The 15,084-nt window shown below is 45.5% G+C and overlaps 1 protein-coding gene across 4 annotated transcripts in view; it reads right to left on the bottom strand.

Moving 5' to 3' along the window:
• The window catches only part of COL19A1 (collagen type XIX alpha 1 chain), a 1,086,226-nt gene extending 1,085,354 nt beyond the window's left edge, over positions 1-872 (bottom strand). For 3 of the 4 annotated variants that reach the window (XM_068281448.1, XM_068281452.1, XM_068281454.1), the window contains exon 1: positions 706-872. The gene's annotated coding sequence lies outside the window, so the exon portion shown is untranslated. The remainder of the gene's footprint in view (positions 1-705) is intronic. The other variant, XM_068281450.1, reaches the window with a different exon arrangement.
• Positions 873-15,084: the final 14,212 nt, after the last annotated feature.

Genomic DNA, 15,084 nt, shown 5'->3' with positions numbered 1-15,084 from the left:
AGAACATCAAGGTGTCAGCAAAGGTGAATCCATAATAGAGAACAGTTGAGCGAGCAGGCGTGACTACAGGTAATCATCTGTGAAAATGACTGTTTACAAGTAATCCAGTTATTTGGGGATTTATTTAGTGCTGGTACAGTGATCAGATGTCACCTCATGCTGTGCTCTTCCTATCCCAGACCTGCAATAATCACTGCTGCTCCTAAGCATATCCGATGTGAACTTGTGTGTGGCAGAGACATTAAGATAAATAGATGAGAGCAGAGAGCAGGGGGGTGTTATCTGTTACAGCACCACTGTGCTCTGTTAACACTTGAACAGTCTGTATCTAACAGGCATCGCAAATCATTTTTTTCTGCGAAATGAATTACTCCACAGCACTTTTCCCCCCCAATTAGAATGCCCTTATCTCGACATAATCTGGGCCTCCCTAATTACCCAACATGCAAACTTTAATTAGTCTCGGCTGCATTGGAACTGCTGCCTCTGTATGTAAATATTTTATCTCAGTGCTGATGTCATCAATGACTTATTAATGTAGATCTATTTTCCCCCTTTTTGCCTTATTCCTCACGTGTCATTTCTGCATTACAATGGGTGAGTTAACACAGCAAAGCCGAAAGCTGAAGTTTAAAAGAGATATGGAGAAAAAAAGCACAAACAGCTGTGTATGCCTGGCAGCAGTGCCTGCCAGGGTGATCTTACCTTTCAGTCTGAATAAATCCAACAGTCAAAATGCTACAAAGCTGCAAGTGCTGAACTTACTGGATACAGACTCCCAAAGAGTGGGAGAGGGGAGAATCAGCTCTGTCCTTATTAGTCTCACAGTGTGATCCTCCCACTCAGTCAGCAGACAGGACGGGCCACCAACACAGATCACCAGCACACCGCAATTCTGAGCAATCTCCCTTTTTAGTAGCGAGCTGGATGGAGGATATGGTTGAGAAGGTTCTTCCGAGTGGCATGCAGGCCTCCCCTGGCACAGCACCAGGCATTGCACTACCCGGAGTCTCACTAGTGTGTGTATTCTCAGAAATTACTGCCTGCAATGGAGCATGTTTTATTCATTCACAGTTTAGCTTGCTGTCATTGGGGCTGCTTCACATTCAGAGATCACTTTCCAGTATGTTCACAAGTGCTTGGACAAGTAAATCCTATGGGCTATTTCAGACCAGAGAGCATCACTTTGAGGGCAGAGACTACAAATCACAAATCGCTATTGTGATCGCTAGCGCTTTTTGTAAGATATTTCATGTGCGTTTTCTGTCGGTTTAGGTATTGTAGTGGAGCCCAAACACTCACAACATGCAGCATGTCATGCGATTGTGGGGTCCACACCAGCGTACCAGAGGAATCGGCGCAGGATACAGCCGGTATATGGCTGATCCTGCTGCTGCACAAGTCCCGGACGTATTAAATAATATTCCCCCTCCAGGCCGCCATGGATGGCGGGGAATGATACAATTCGGCTTGCAGCAATTGCTGGAGGCCCAGTTATAGTGTTTTATAAGTTCTTACTTGAGCGATTTGCGGTAATTGCCGCAAATCACCCAAAAACTCCAAATGCAAACGCGTAGCCTGCACCATTTTCCGGCGATTTCAATGCGCTCGCGTTTCAGTACTATAGAAGCGCAAAAGGCGATCGCGCCAAAATCGCTGCAGTGTTCAGTGATTTTTCCTCATGAAAATCGTGGAAAAATGACTCCTGCAAATTGCGTTTTGAAAACGCAAGTGTGAATAGAGCCTTAGCATCGTGCATGTTTGCATTTTTGGAGAAATTGCAATTCTGTAACAGGTAATGGAAATGCCAAAGTGCCGCAGGAACCAATTTGAAATAGATTCAAAATTCTTGCAAAAAAAAATAAAATCGCAATATAATAGCTCCAAAAGGGCTAATTTTGGAGCAAATTTAGGGCTGGTGCACACCAAGAGCGCTTCTGAGCGCTTTTAAAATTGCTAGCGCTTGGAAAAGCGGTTGACTAATGTATTTGAATGGGATGGATCACACCAGAGCGATGTGATTTTCTCGCAAATGAGGGTCCTGCAGCATTTCTGCGCTTTTCTGAGGCGAATTAGCCTCAATGTTAAGTATAGGAAAGTGGAAAATCGCTGTGAAAAGCGCTAGAACAGAGCGATTTTCCAAGCGTTTTTGTTACAGAAGCTGTTCAGTTCCAACTATACTGTAACAAGAAAAAAAACCGCTACACCAAAACGCTCCAGAAATCACTAAGAATGATTAGAAAATCACTAGGCACATGCCTAGAATCGTTCTGAAAAATTACTTCAAAAAGCGATGAGCGTTTGCAATTATGCTAGCGCTTTTTGGTGTGTACTGGCCCCTTACTGCTTACTGCTAATTTTTGCAAGCGATTTTCACAGCGCTTTTGCTTTTCTATACTTGTTACAAAGTTGCAATTGCTCAAAAAATGTTACATGCTGCGATTTTAATAAAAGCGATGCTATCTAGCGTGGAATAGCCCATATGATTTCATTGTCCAAGCACTTTTCAAAACATTGGAAAGCGCTGGTGATCAGAAAAGCACTTTACAAGTGCTCTTGGTGTGAAACAGAAGCCGTAAAAAGCACCAGCGTGTGTGGCATTAACTTTAGCGAGAGCGCGCAGGAGACAAATGGCATTTATTGGTTTCCCATTCAATAGAAAAAAGTCTTTTCCCAGCCGCCGTGTGTAATGTCATCTCATCTGGGCAGTCTGACATCTAGTCTAGCAACTGTCTCCAAAGGATATTCCAAAGTGCAGTTTTCTGCCTTGTGTGACAAGCTCTGTGCCAGGCAGCATCCCGAGTATTTCTGCTATGAGTAGAATGTTACACAGAGGTGTATATGTTTAGCAAGGGAAGTATACTGGACCTCTGTGAGAAAATAACCTTTCCATGTGACTAGTGAGGGCATTCTAGAAACATTAAAGAAAACCTGAAGTGTTGTGCAAACAATATAGTAGTTGCCACACTGAGTGCTAAGTCAGTTCCATAAATTAATGTGCAACGCAAAGGTAAAAAAACCTTCTGTTTTAAGGAGGCAAACTTCTGTTTTCTATAGCATTTTAGTGAGAGGGCTTTTGAGCCCCTTACACACTCCTAGGAGTTATGGTTCACCATGAGCTTGCTGGGCAATCTGTAAGGGCCAGTGCACACCAAAAACCTCTAGCAGATCCACAAAACACTAGAGGTTTTCGAAGCAGATTTTCAGAGCGATTTTAGGCATGTTTAGAGCGGTTTTCTAAACATGCCTAGCATTTTGTGGAGCATTTTTGTGTAGCAGGATTTCATATATTGTTACAGTAAAGCTGTTACTGAACAGCTTCTGTAACAAAAACGACTGGAAAACCGCTCTGATCTAGTGTTTTTCAGAACAGTTTTCCACTTTCCTATACTTTAACATAGAGGCAACGTCTCAGAAATCTAAAAAATGCTGCAGCCCCCGAGTTTGCGTTTGTGGAAAACAACTAACCGCTCTGGTGTGCACCATCCCATTGAAATACATTACCCAAGCAGTTTTCAAACTGCTAGCGTTTTTTAAAAACGCTCCAGAACCGCTCTGGTGTGCAACAACCACTTACACACAGATAAATCACACAATGGCAAGACAAGCCTTACTTATAAAGTGCTTGGCTGTGAACTCTACTATGAATATGTCTATCATCACTGTCCCATTCCCCTCTCACATATATTTTAATGTGGAGCCATGTTTCACTCCAGAAAATCACACTCAATCAGTGTTGCCAACCGCCCGTAAATTTACGGACATTCCGTAAATATTGATACAGATTTAGCTGCCCGTGAATTCTGTAAAGAATTCAGCAGTGTCCATGAGGGCGGCCAATCAGAGAAGAGCAGCGCAGAGAAGAGCAGCGCAGAGAAGAGGGAGAGCTGTGGGATCAGTGGGGAAGGGGGGCCATCTCCCCCCTTCCTTCACCTTAGGGCTCTCCCTCCCTCGCTCTCCCCTCCAGAACAGTGTTATGCAGTGTTTTGGAAGGGGGCGGAACTTACCTCCGTCTCGCTCCAAGCTCCGGAAGTTCTGGTGCTGCTGCTCTGAACCAGACCAGACTAGCGGCAAATCCATCCCGCACCTGCAACGAGACGGAGGTAAGTTCCGCCCGCTGTCAGCCACCACAGGGGGGGAGATGGCCCCCCTTCCCTGCTGATACCACAGCTCTCCCTCTTCTCTGCGCTGCTCCACTCCTGCTGGGGGGGACACCTGGCTACCAATTCTGGGGACATATACACCTGCCTACATATACTGGGGACATATACACCTGCCTACATATACTGGGGACATATACCTCTGCCTACATATACTGGGCACATATACCCCTGGCTACATATACTGGGGACATATACCCCTGCCTACATATACTGGGCACATATACCCCTGGCTACATATACTGGATCGCAAAGGGGGTGGGGCCAGGAGCGACACGCCCCCTCTAGCGGGCAGCAGGGTCCTGGAAGCAGAGCGGAGATGGATCGCTCTGTTGGAGGGGAGGCAGCCTTGCACAGCCACAGGTAGATGAGAGAGAGGGGACATCGGTGCCACTGCCAGATATGTGTAGAGCACACATACTGGCTGAAATGTGCTGCTCATTATAGGCTGTCTGTTCCGTAGTTGTGCACAGTGAACACATTGGAAACTTTTGGCACAGCTCAGTAACTTTACAGGCAGCATGCTGGGCTAGGACAGGGTAGGCACTGTGATTGCAGGGCAATATGATCCTCATGCACATGCACTGCTCTAAACAGCTGCACTTTACTTTGGGAATGCTTTGGGGAATGGGAGTATACAGATGAACATATAGGTGAAATATATGTAAAGCATATGATTGCAGCATGTGGGTATTGCGTGCAAACAAACATTTCTGCTCTCTGCTCGTCCCTCCTCCCTTCTCTGTCCACTCCCTGTCCTCTATCCATCTTCTCCCCTTCTCTGTGTGTCCACCCCCCTCCCCTTCTCCTGTCCTGCTAGTCATTTCACCCCCGAATGCTTCCCTTGTAAAATGATCCGAGATTCGGATCAAAGATCCGGATCTTTTCAATTATCCGATTCGAATCATCCGGATCATTGAAAAGATCCGAACTTCGCATCTCTTACTGGGGACATATACCCCTGCCTACACATACTGGGCACATATACCCCTGGCTACATATACTGGGCACATATACCCCTGGCTACATATACTGGGCACATATACCCCTGGCTACATATACTGGGCACATATACCCCTGGCTACATATACTGGGCACATATACCCCTGACTACATATACTGGGCACATATACCCCTGGCTACCTGTTCTGGGGACATTTCTACCCCTGGCTGCCTGTTCTGGGGACATCTATACCGCTGGCCACCTATTCTGGGGACACCTATAGACCTGGGGATACCTATTTTTGGGGAACCACTGCTGTCAGATTAAGTGTATTTTGGGGAACTACTGCCAGATTATGTGTATGTTGGGGGAATCGCTGCTGTCAGATTACATCTATTTTTAGGGAACCACTGCCATATTATCTGTATTTTTACGTGGATTTTTGGTGAAATGCTGTAAGATTACATGTATTATGTATATGTAGATCTGGTCTTCCTGCTGGGTCCTTCCTTGGGGATTGACACTCTATTTGACAAACTTCATACACAGCAAGTCCTCTCTGCGAGGACTCTCAAAAAGACAATTTCCCCCTGAAGGGGAACTCTACCCTACCTACAATAATTTTCACTCACTTGCTGTTCTTGCATTTGCATGCAACTTTTGCATTTGTGTAGTGGTGTGTAGTGACCGCTGTTCATGGGAGTGTAGGCAATCACGGTTTTCCAGCCTCTATGGTCAGGCTGAGGTAGTTCATTGACAGTTAAGGGATGAAAAAAAACACGGATTCTGCACTGAGGCCTTATATAGGGGGCAGTGGTGGATACTAGATGCCAGTAGTGGTGGTGAAGGATTATTGGGGTATGGTCGGTACACCAGCAGACCTGTCTCCAACAGCTAACTTGTGCACTATTATTATTTTTTTAAAATTATTATTTAGTATTTATATAGCGCCGACATATTACGCAGCGCTGTACAGTGTATATATATATATATATATGTCACTAACTGTCCCTCAAAGGAGCTCACAATCTAATCCCTACCATTGCCATATGTCTATATTATGTAGTGTAAGTACTGTAGTCTAGGGGCAGTTTTTAAGGGGAGCCAATTAACTTATCCGTATGTTTTTGGAATGTGGGAGGAAACCGGAGTGCCCGGAGGAAACCCACGCAGACACGGAGAGAACATACAAACTCTTTGCAGATAGTGCCCTGGCTGGGATTCAAACCAGGGAATAGCAAGAAAAACAATGTACCAGCCATAAGAAGGGCTTAGCTGTTCAGGACAATGTGGTAGCAGCAAGAGTCTGCACTGAGGGCACAAAACACAGACCTACCTAATGCTCTCCCTGTCACAACACACTGTCACTCATCTGTCTAGCAAAGAAGCCAAACACAGACTGCAAAATGGCTGCTGTGCTGGCTTTCTGATAGGTGATGGGGTCCAGGTGGAAGGGATAGCTGATTGGCTACCATGTGTCTGCTGACTTTTGGGCGAGGTGTCAATTTTTGGCTCCGTTATAATGTATAGGGGGCGATCGAACACACCAAGTGTTCACCTGCTAATGGAAACATCTTTTGTTCGAAATGAACTATTCGTCGGGCGAACAGTTCGGGCCATCTCGAGTAGTAAGGAGAACCACAGTGGCTGTACTGTCTGTCTGAATGAGTCTTTAGGAAAGTAACCATATTGTTACTGCCATCAGGGGCAAACCCAGGATTTTCAAGGGGGTATTCCTGAAAGGTCTCCCTCAGCCACGCACAATACAGTATAATAATCATGCTGGGTACATATAATGCAATTTCCAGACCGACCGAACGGGATCGATCAGGAGCAGTTTGGATACAGATAATAATGAGGACAACCTACATTGGTAATGAAGGGGAAAGTGAAGCATTCACACAGCAGGGCACAGGGCTGTGCTCATACCTGACTCTGTTAAGTTCCCCAGAGCTGCTCCATGCTCTGCACACACACTGCTGCTACATTCAAAGTCAACTATAGCAGGAAAAGAAAGGGGACAGTGGTGTGAGCTGCAGGATACCTGCAGATATTCTGATGTCTTAACTTGTGCCTGTCCCCAGACACTGTACCGGCCCTGGTCTGAGCGGGGCTTCTGGGCAGCTGTAATTCCCCCATGTTTCCCTAAGCCATGGCAACTAGTAACATTAAACCGTACCTTGATTTTATGTCTATTGGCAGCAGATCAGTTTTAGAGTAATCCTAGTGCTGCTTTGAAAATAAATCATATATTAATCAAATTAAAATAAATATACAAAACACTATTGTTGTTCCTTTTGTAGCTTTAGCAGATATTGGAGCATGATAATTTACCATTTGCTCATTTCTAATAATGACTATCAAGCTCCTATTAGTTTTTACCCTTTGACCAAAAGCATAAATATAGTCATAACCATAACTCTTATGTAGCTCAGGAGCCAGTGGGGCCAGGCTCCTGATGACAAGTCACTACTGGTGCACTTTTTTTTTTTCATCATATGTTTTTATTGATGAAGGTAAGCAATACAACAAAGATAAAATGAACATCATAAGAACTTTAGTGCCAAACATTGGTAAAAGTTTCAATAAGAAAACAGGTAACTTGGTTACACACATATGCTGGAACATAACTATACAAAACGTCACTCCTGCTCATGTCGTTTTCAATTAGTTGTTTTAGCTAGACCTATACAAGGTAACAACTAACAATAACGACTAATGAAAAATGTGACCTAGCAGAGGGTTGATACATGCCCTAGGACCACATAATCCGAAAGGCATATTCTAGGAGTAGATACATGAAGAAAATAAAAAAAAGAGAAAAAAAAACATACTTCCCATGGAAAGTCCTATTGTAATGAACGAGGCAGCTGCGGCGAACAGCACCGCCGCCGCAGCTGCCTCCGTGCCGCTGCCCGTCCATCCGGTGTCTAGGACACCGAGGATGGAACGGTTGTTTGCCCAAGGGGTCTCGCGCGCGCACAGATGGGACCTTTATGCGAAGAGGAGGCTCGTCAGCTGACCTGCTGGTCGGCTGACGTCAGAGGAGCCTCACGACGCCCAGGATTGGCTGACTGCTGTGGGCATGCCAGTGAGGTCTCCTCTGCTTCTTAAGCCTCCAGGCTTCATTCGCACGCTGTCTGCTGTCGTGAATAAACCGTGTGTTAGCGCTCAGACCCTAGACTAGATCCCAGGTGTAGAAACCAAGGACTTCACACCTAGACTAGGATATTATTGTATTATGATTGATATTCTGTGTTTGACTCTGGCTATACTCTGACTCTGCTCTAAGCTTATCGATTCTGTACCTTTGCCTATCTGCCTACTGTAACGATTGGTGTCAGCACGCAAAGAGAATCTGATTATTGGTGATCTGCAGTATCACCAAGAATGCAGATATATACCCGATTATTGATGATCTGCAGTACCACCGACAATCAGATATATTGCTAACCTCTGGACACCTTTGGATATGTGAGTGTTTGGTGTAACAGTAATACTTTGAGAGAGGACCACCCGAGGAGCAGGAGGTCCTTGGAAGTATGAGAAATACCTCCCTTCGGAAGTGCAGAGATCTTGCGGCAACCTGAGACGTCCAAGGGGTGGAGTCCCAAGCTGGATAGCAAGAAGACCTGGTAGCTAGTGACCCCTGGAAGATGGGCGTCACAAGCAGGTCTGGAGTATAACACAAATGATAATACAGTTCCCTAATCTTGGGTGCGAGGTCCGTGTTCTCAGCACCCTGGAACTAGTCTGGAATATAACACAAATAATAATACAGTTCCCTAGTCTTGGGTGTGAGGTCCGTGTTCTCAGCACCCTGGAACTAGTCTGGAATATAACACAAATGATAATACAGTTCCCTAGTCTTGGGTGCGAGGTTCGTGTTCTCAGCACCCTGGAACTAGTCTGGAATATAACACAGATGATATACAGTATTCCTAGTCTGGGGTGTAAGGGCCGTAATCTCAACACCCTGGAACTATGCTAGAGAATAACACAGATGATATACAGTATTCCTAGTCTGGGGTGTGAGGGCCGTGATCTCAACACCCTGGAACTATGGTAGAGAATAACACAGTGATAAACAAAAGTAATCTGGCTCAGTGTGAATTCCCAGGTCCTCCTGGTTCAAACACACTGTAGGATCTGACTAAGGTCTGTATGCTTCCACGTAAGTGTTCGCAATGGCAGACAACCAGCAACTGACAAGCAAGCAGAATATAGAGTTGCAGGACTCTGCTGCCCCGCCCGAGACACTCAGCCAATCATGCGTCCAGCAGGAATCAGCTGATCGTCCTGATCAGCTGACACTTCCCCTGCTGGTATAAAGGTTGTGACTTCTGGCCCGCGCGCGCGTAGCTCTCCATCCATCCATGTGGACTAACAGACCCAGCCACTTTGGACACGGGAACAGCCGCTCTGCAGTTAGAACATGCGGCGGCTTTTCCGCGTTCTGCCACACTACCAGACGTGTGCCTACGCGTGCAAACCGCCGCGTTGGACACGGAAACAGCCGTTTTGTTGTTAAAACATGCGATGGCCTTTCCGCGTTCTGCCACACTACCAGACGCATGCCTACGCGTGCAAACCGCCGCGTTGGATGCGGAATCAGCCGTCTTGCTTTCAGCATACGTGGCGGCTTTTCCGCGTTTTTTCACACCTACGTTGCTGAACCTCTGCCCGATTACCGACTACTCTACTGCTTTACGATTCTGCTCTGATTCTGTCTTCTCTGTTGCCAACCCTTGCCTGTCTGACCATTCTACTCACCAGTGGGCCCTCGCCACTGGTGAGGTGTTAGCTTCACCAGCTCCTCTGGTAAACTTATTTGCTAGTGACTAATTGTTCCTGCTCCTAGGCTGCAGTACAATCTGAATCGCCTGCTCCTCAGGTGATCAGTAGTTGTAGTACTGTTTGTACCTCCTGCCCCTAGGCTGCAGTACAATCTGAATCGCCTGCTCCTCAGGTGATCAGTAGTTGTAGTTCTGTCTGTACCTCCTGCTCCTCAGGCTACAGTACAGTCTTAATCACCTGCCCCTCTGGTGATCACTAGGCTGCAGTACAGTCTGGATCACCCGCTCCTCGGGAGGTTCTATCTCTTCAGTTGTAGTAGCTCCAGCTTGCTGGGGTTTGTACTTAATTATACAGTCAGTGTACCGATAGTACCTCACCAGCCCCTCTGGTGAGGTCTCGCCAAGCTATTAAAGTTATTGTACGCTATTTCACAGTCAGTGTACTGATAGTACCTCACCAGCCCCTCTGGTGAGGTCCCGTCAAACTATTAAGTTACGGTTGCACCAAGCACTACACACTCAGATCCTTGTGCTGCTATACTGGTATTATTGGAGATTCTGCAGATCACACACAATCAGGTATAGCATCTGCATTATTGGTGATTCTGCAGATCACCAAATAATCAGACATCTGAGCTGCGAGACCCAACCGTTACACCTATACTATAATCCATAAGGGATCTTCTACCAAATAGGGGGGTAGAACTTGAAGTTGAAGAATACCAGGCGTTCAATATTGAACTAGATGTCAAGCAGCATATGTCATCCAAGAGCTAGGTAGAGTATAAGTATGGTCTCCTGATGTTCTGAGCCTTAATTTATATTCCATCAAGAGTTTCCCATTCATTAATGAGAGTAGCTGGGGTAGTGAGATTGAGTCAGCTGATTTCCAGTTACTCGTGATTTGGGAGAAGGTAGCTAATACCGTGTGTAATATTTGGGGCTGAGTATTAACTGGCAATTTTTCTATTCCCACCAATAGTAGGGCTAGTTTTGGGGAGATGCAAAAGGATCTAAAAAAAACCTTTTGATTAGGGATTCAACTAAAAGCCAAAATTTGTGGATCTTGGGACATTCCCAGAGCATATGTAATAATGCGCCAATGGAGGCCGAGCAATGCCAACATAAGGGGGAGGCATCTGCTGAGAACGAGGCAATTCTTCTAGGAGTGAGATACCATGTATAAAGTATTTTATGTGAAAGTTCCCAGTGTGTATTATTCTTTGATAGCCTTAAAGGAGTTGTTAGGGGAAACATGCTAAAATAAGTGGTTCTTACTGGGGGCTTCCTCCAGCTCCAAGCTCTCAGGACGTCCCTTGCTGCAGCTCTGTCCACAGCCGTTCGCCGCAGGTCCGTCCCGGTCCCCGGCGATGACATCAGAGCGACCTACCTTGCTGCAATAGCAGCATAGGGAGTGCTATTATGGCTGGGAACGCGAAGAATCACTCGCGTTCCCAGCCTGTCGGCCGGTGACGGCGAAACCGGAAGTGGTCGCCGGCGGGTTCAGGAGCATCGGAGCGGGGCTGCGAGGGCACCGATCAGCTGCAGGGGGCTGAGGGAAGCCCCAGGTGAGTTAAACTCATTTTTTTTCCCTGACTTAAGGTTCACTTTAATACTAATATGGATAGGTGCATGATTTGAGAGTGATTTGGTCCAGATCGAGATAGAGAGAACATCCTGCAGTGAAATTTTGTCTGTTAGAAACATGTCGATTCAAGAGTAAGTTTTATGTACTGGTGAAAAAAAAGAGTAATCTCACTATTATGAAAAATTCCATTTGACTTGTTTGTCAATAGAGACGGGAGGTCTAGAATGTTTAGCAGAAGAATCTAAATGTGAGATGATAGCATTGAAGTCACCTCCATACAGGACTCTTCCTTGTTTTACTGTATTAACTTTGTCGCAAAGTTTTTTTCAGGAATGCCTTCTAACCGCGGTTGGGACCATAAACTGCTACTAGAGTGATAAGGTCCGTACACACGCCGGACTGGAGGCAACGACGGGTCTGTCGTCACCTCCTGCTGGGTGGGCGTTCCAAAGACAGTCCGGCGTGTGTACGCACTGTCGGCGGACTGATACGGCTGTTTCTGAGCGATCCGCCGGGCGGATCGCTCAGAAACAGCCGTATCAGTCTGCAGACAGACTGTACACACGCCGGACTGTCGCTGGAACGCCCACCCAGCGGGAGGTGACGATAGACCCGTCGTTGCCTCCAGTCCGGCGTGTGTACGGACCTATAGGGTGATAATTCACTTGTCCAATAAACATGATACATCTGCCCATAGGATCAGAAATTATCTTAGATGTAATTACTTTTAGGTCTCTGTGGAAGGCCATCAGAACTCCTCTTTTCTTTTTTGTAAAGGAGCTATGGAATATGGTTGGGAACATGCTGTTATAGCAAAGGTGTGTATCTTTTTCTAGAAGATGGGTTTCTTGGGCTAGAACTATTTGGGAGGAAAAGGATTGTATTTCCAGTGCCTTTTAAGTGCAGAGTTGAGACCTCTCACATTAATGGAGGAGATCTTTAGAGACATGGTAAGTGACGGTAAGCTTTATAATGCTGAAATATAATAGAAGTAGCCAAATAGGAACCTGGAATAGTAAGAATTATAAAGACCTGGTATCTATAGACCTTGTCATAATTTAAAACTGAACATAAACAACTTGGAACATTGTAAAGAATCCACATGAAAACATTAGAACCATAATTGAAATCAGGCTCCTGAGGGAGCCAAGCATGTGGAACGTTCTAAAAACCACACGATATGATCGGGGGAGAAATGCAAACAGCTTTGGATAGCTAAGTGACATAACATATACATAAACCAGTAGGCCATCCGAGGGGAAACCAAAGAGACAAAAGGCTAAGCCTATCTCAACGTTTGTTTTGTGAGCACCATACCAAGGCTAGCTTAGCTGATGCAGGAGGGTAAGGTCTGGAGAGGTCTTCTGGGATTTGGATCTGAAGATGCTTAAACAGTTTTTTGCCGTATTCTGAGGAAATAACTGAGTATTGTTTGTTGCGATATAAAAACAGAAGCTTAGTGGGGAAACCCCATTTGTATTGGATCTGCAAAGCCTGCAACGCCTTGGTATATGGTTGAAGTTTTCTTCTAAGTTGCAAGGTGAAGGGAGAAAGGTCGTTATAGACATGGACATGAGAGTAGGGGTCAGGTAGTGAGCCAGCTTTATGAATTGCATAGGTGAGGTCCTCCTTAGTTTGGAAAAACAGGAACCTGACGATCAAATCATGGGGAACCGCATCAGGCAAGTTTGCAGGTTTAGGGAGGCGATGAGCCCTGTCTATAGTCAGCTCTATGTCAGTTACATCAGGCAGCACTGACTTGGCCAGATTTTTCAAGTAGGGCTTAAGCCCATTTGTGGATATTTGTTCCGGAATGCCTCTAAATTTTAAGTTGTTCCTCCTGCTCCTGTCTTCTAGGTCTGCTGATTTAAGTTTAAGCCAGTCTATGTCAGATGTTTGTGCATCAGCGACTTCCACCATTTTGTTATGCTCTGTAGTAAGCTCTGATATCTTGGACTCAGATCTATGTACTCTGTCCCCTAAAGCTGCAATTTCCTGGTGCAGATCTCCTGTTAAGGCAGAGATATCTGAGAGAAGGGAGGTTTTGAAAGTAAGTAGTATATCTTTAATATAAGATTGGGTGGCTGTTTGGTCTGATGCTGGGAAATCTTCCATAGGGAAAAGAGGTAAGGCTTGCTGGCATTGTAAGCCTTCTGACTGGGATACTCCTACCGTGATTCCGGTGCTTTGAGTGTCCTCTCTCCTTGGATGAGACTTGGCAGGGCTTTGGAAGGGAGTAGAGGTGTCCGGCGAGGATAAGGCAGCCTCTGTCTCCTTTTACTGAGCATTGCTGGCCACTGCTGCAGCGTGTTGAGCGGGCTGATCAGCGTCTCCGGTGCCATCTTGGGAGTGCTGGTCTGTTGCTGGCAAGAAAAATCATTCAGCTTTTGTAGTTTCAGCGGTCTCTTCTTCCTCTTTTTGAGTCGACATCCAGCGACATGTCCTCCGGATCTGGGAGATTTTGTAGCCCTGGGTTCGGCATGCTAAAGGTCGCTTTAGACAGGCTTAGGCTGGAGCTAGCTCAGAGAGCGTCCGTCTTCCTCCGGATGCAGGCCACGCCCCCCTACTGGTGCACTTTTATTAATTCAAACAGTAGCTGTCTCCCCCTCCACTGCACTCCGATGGGTCGGAGACTGCTATCTTCTTTTTCCGTAAGAGGCTTCGAAAGTCTTTGGGAGACAAAGTGCTCCCAAGGATGGGTGGTTCTGTAGTGCACATGTGCGAGCGCCCCTTTTCGTGCACTTGGGCATGCGCAGTATGGAGCCGCCCATCTTCAGGGCTCTCAAAGACTTCTGAAGCCTGCCACAGTGGCAAATTTAAACAGGGGAGACAGCACTGGAATGAGGGGACTGTGAGAGGAACAGGAAGGGTCTATAGGACCCAGAACCTTCCCCTCCTTAGGTAAGTATCTGTTTTTTTTTATTTTAATAAGCTTCAGGTTTTCTCTAAGCAGCGTATTTTTTTTTCCACTAAATAAACAGAAAGAATTAGATAGTACAATAGTGTTTTTTATGCTCAAAGATTTCAAAACAGCGAACAACAGAAATTTCATTGAATCAACAATCAAATCAGAGCCTTATACAACTTCAACTGTTTTATTCATAGAGAGGATCAGTTTAAGGCAGATAAATCCCAATATGCCAATTAAAGAGATTATAAATACTGTTCCCATAAACAACAAGACAGTACAAAGTTGGTGGGAAGATTATGTTGCCCAGTCTTAAACCCCAAGTGCATGCACAGTTTTTAAATCATTTTTTTAAACCTATTTCTTATAAAGTTTTGCATCTTGAACAAAATCAAACAATTGAAATATTTTCACTGTTTATAAACTATATCATATATACAGTAGTTTAGCTTTATATCATAGGAGCCCAGCTCCGTTTGTTTGTAATGCAGCATAAACATTGACTGCTGACAATACATAACTGTCAGAACATCAACCAACAATAACTGTCAGAGCATCGTAAGTCAAATGTCATTCGCTACTGCATGCAAAAATATGCCTCTGAGTTGCACTCAATTTACCTTCTCACTATCATCTGAATGGAAAGGATATGTAAACAGCTCTTATCTCTCAGCCAGCCCTGCCAATTA

Source organism: Hyperolius riggenbachi, chromosome 4, assembly GCF_040937935.1.
Source record: "Hyperolius riggenbachi isolate aHypRig1 chromosome 4, aHypRig1.pri, whole genome shotgun sequence".
Taxonomy (NCBI): Eukaryota; Metazoa; Chordata; class Amphibia; order Anura; family Hyperoliidae; genus Hyperolius; species Hyperolius riggenbachi.
The sequence above is the reverse complement of the archived record's forward strand: the minus strand, read 5'-3'. Positions and strand labels throughout refer to the sequence as shown.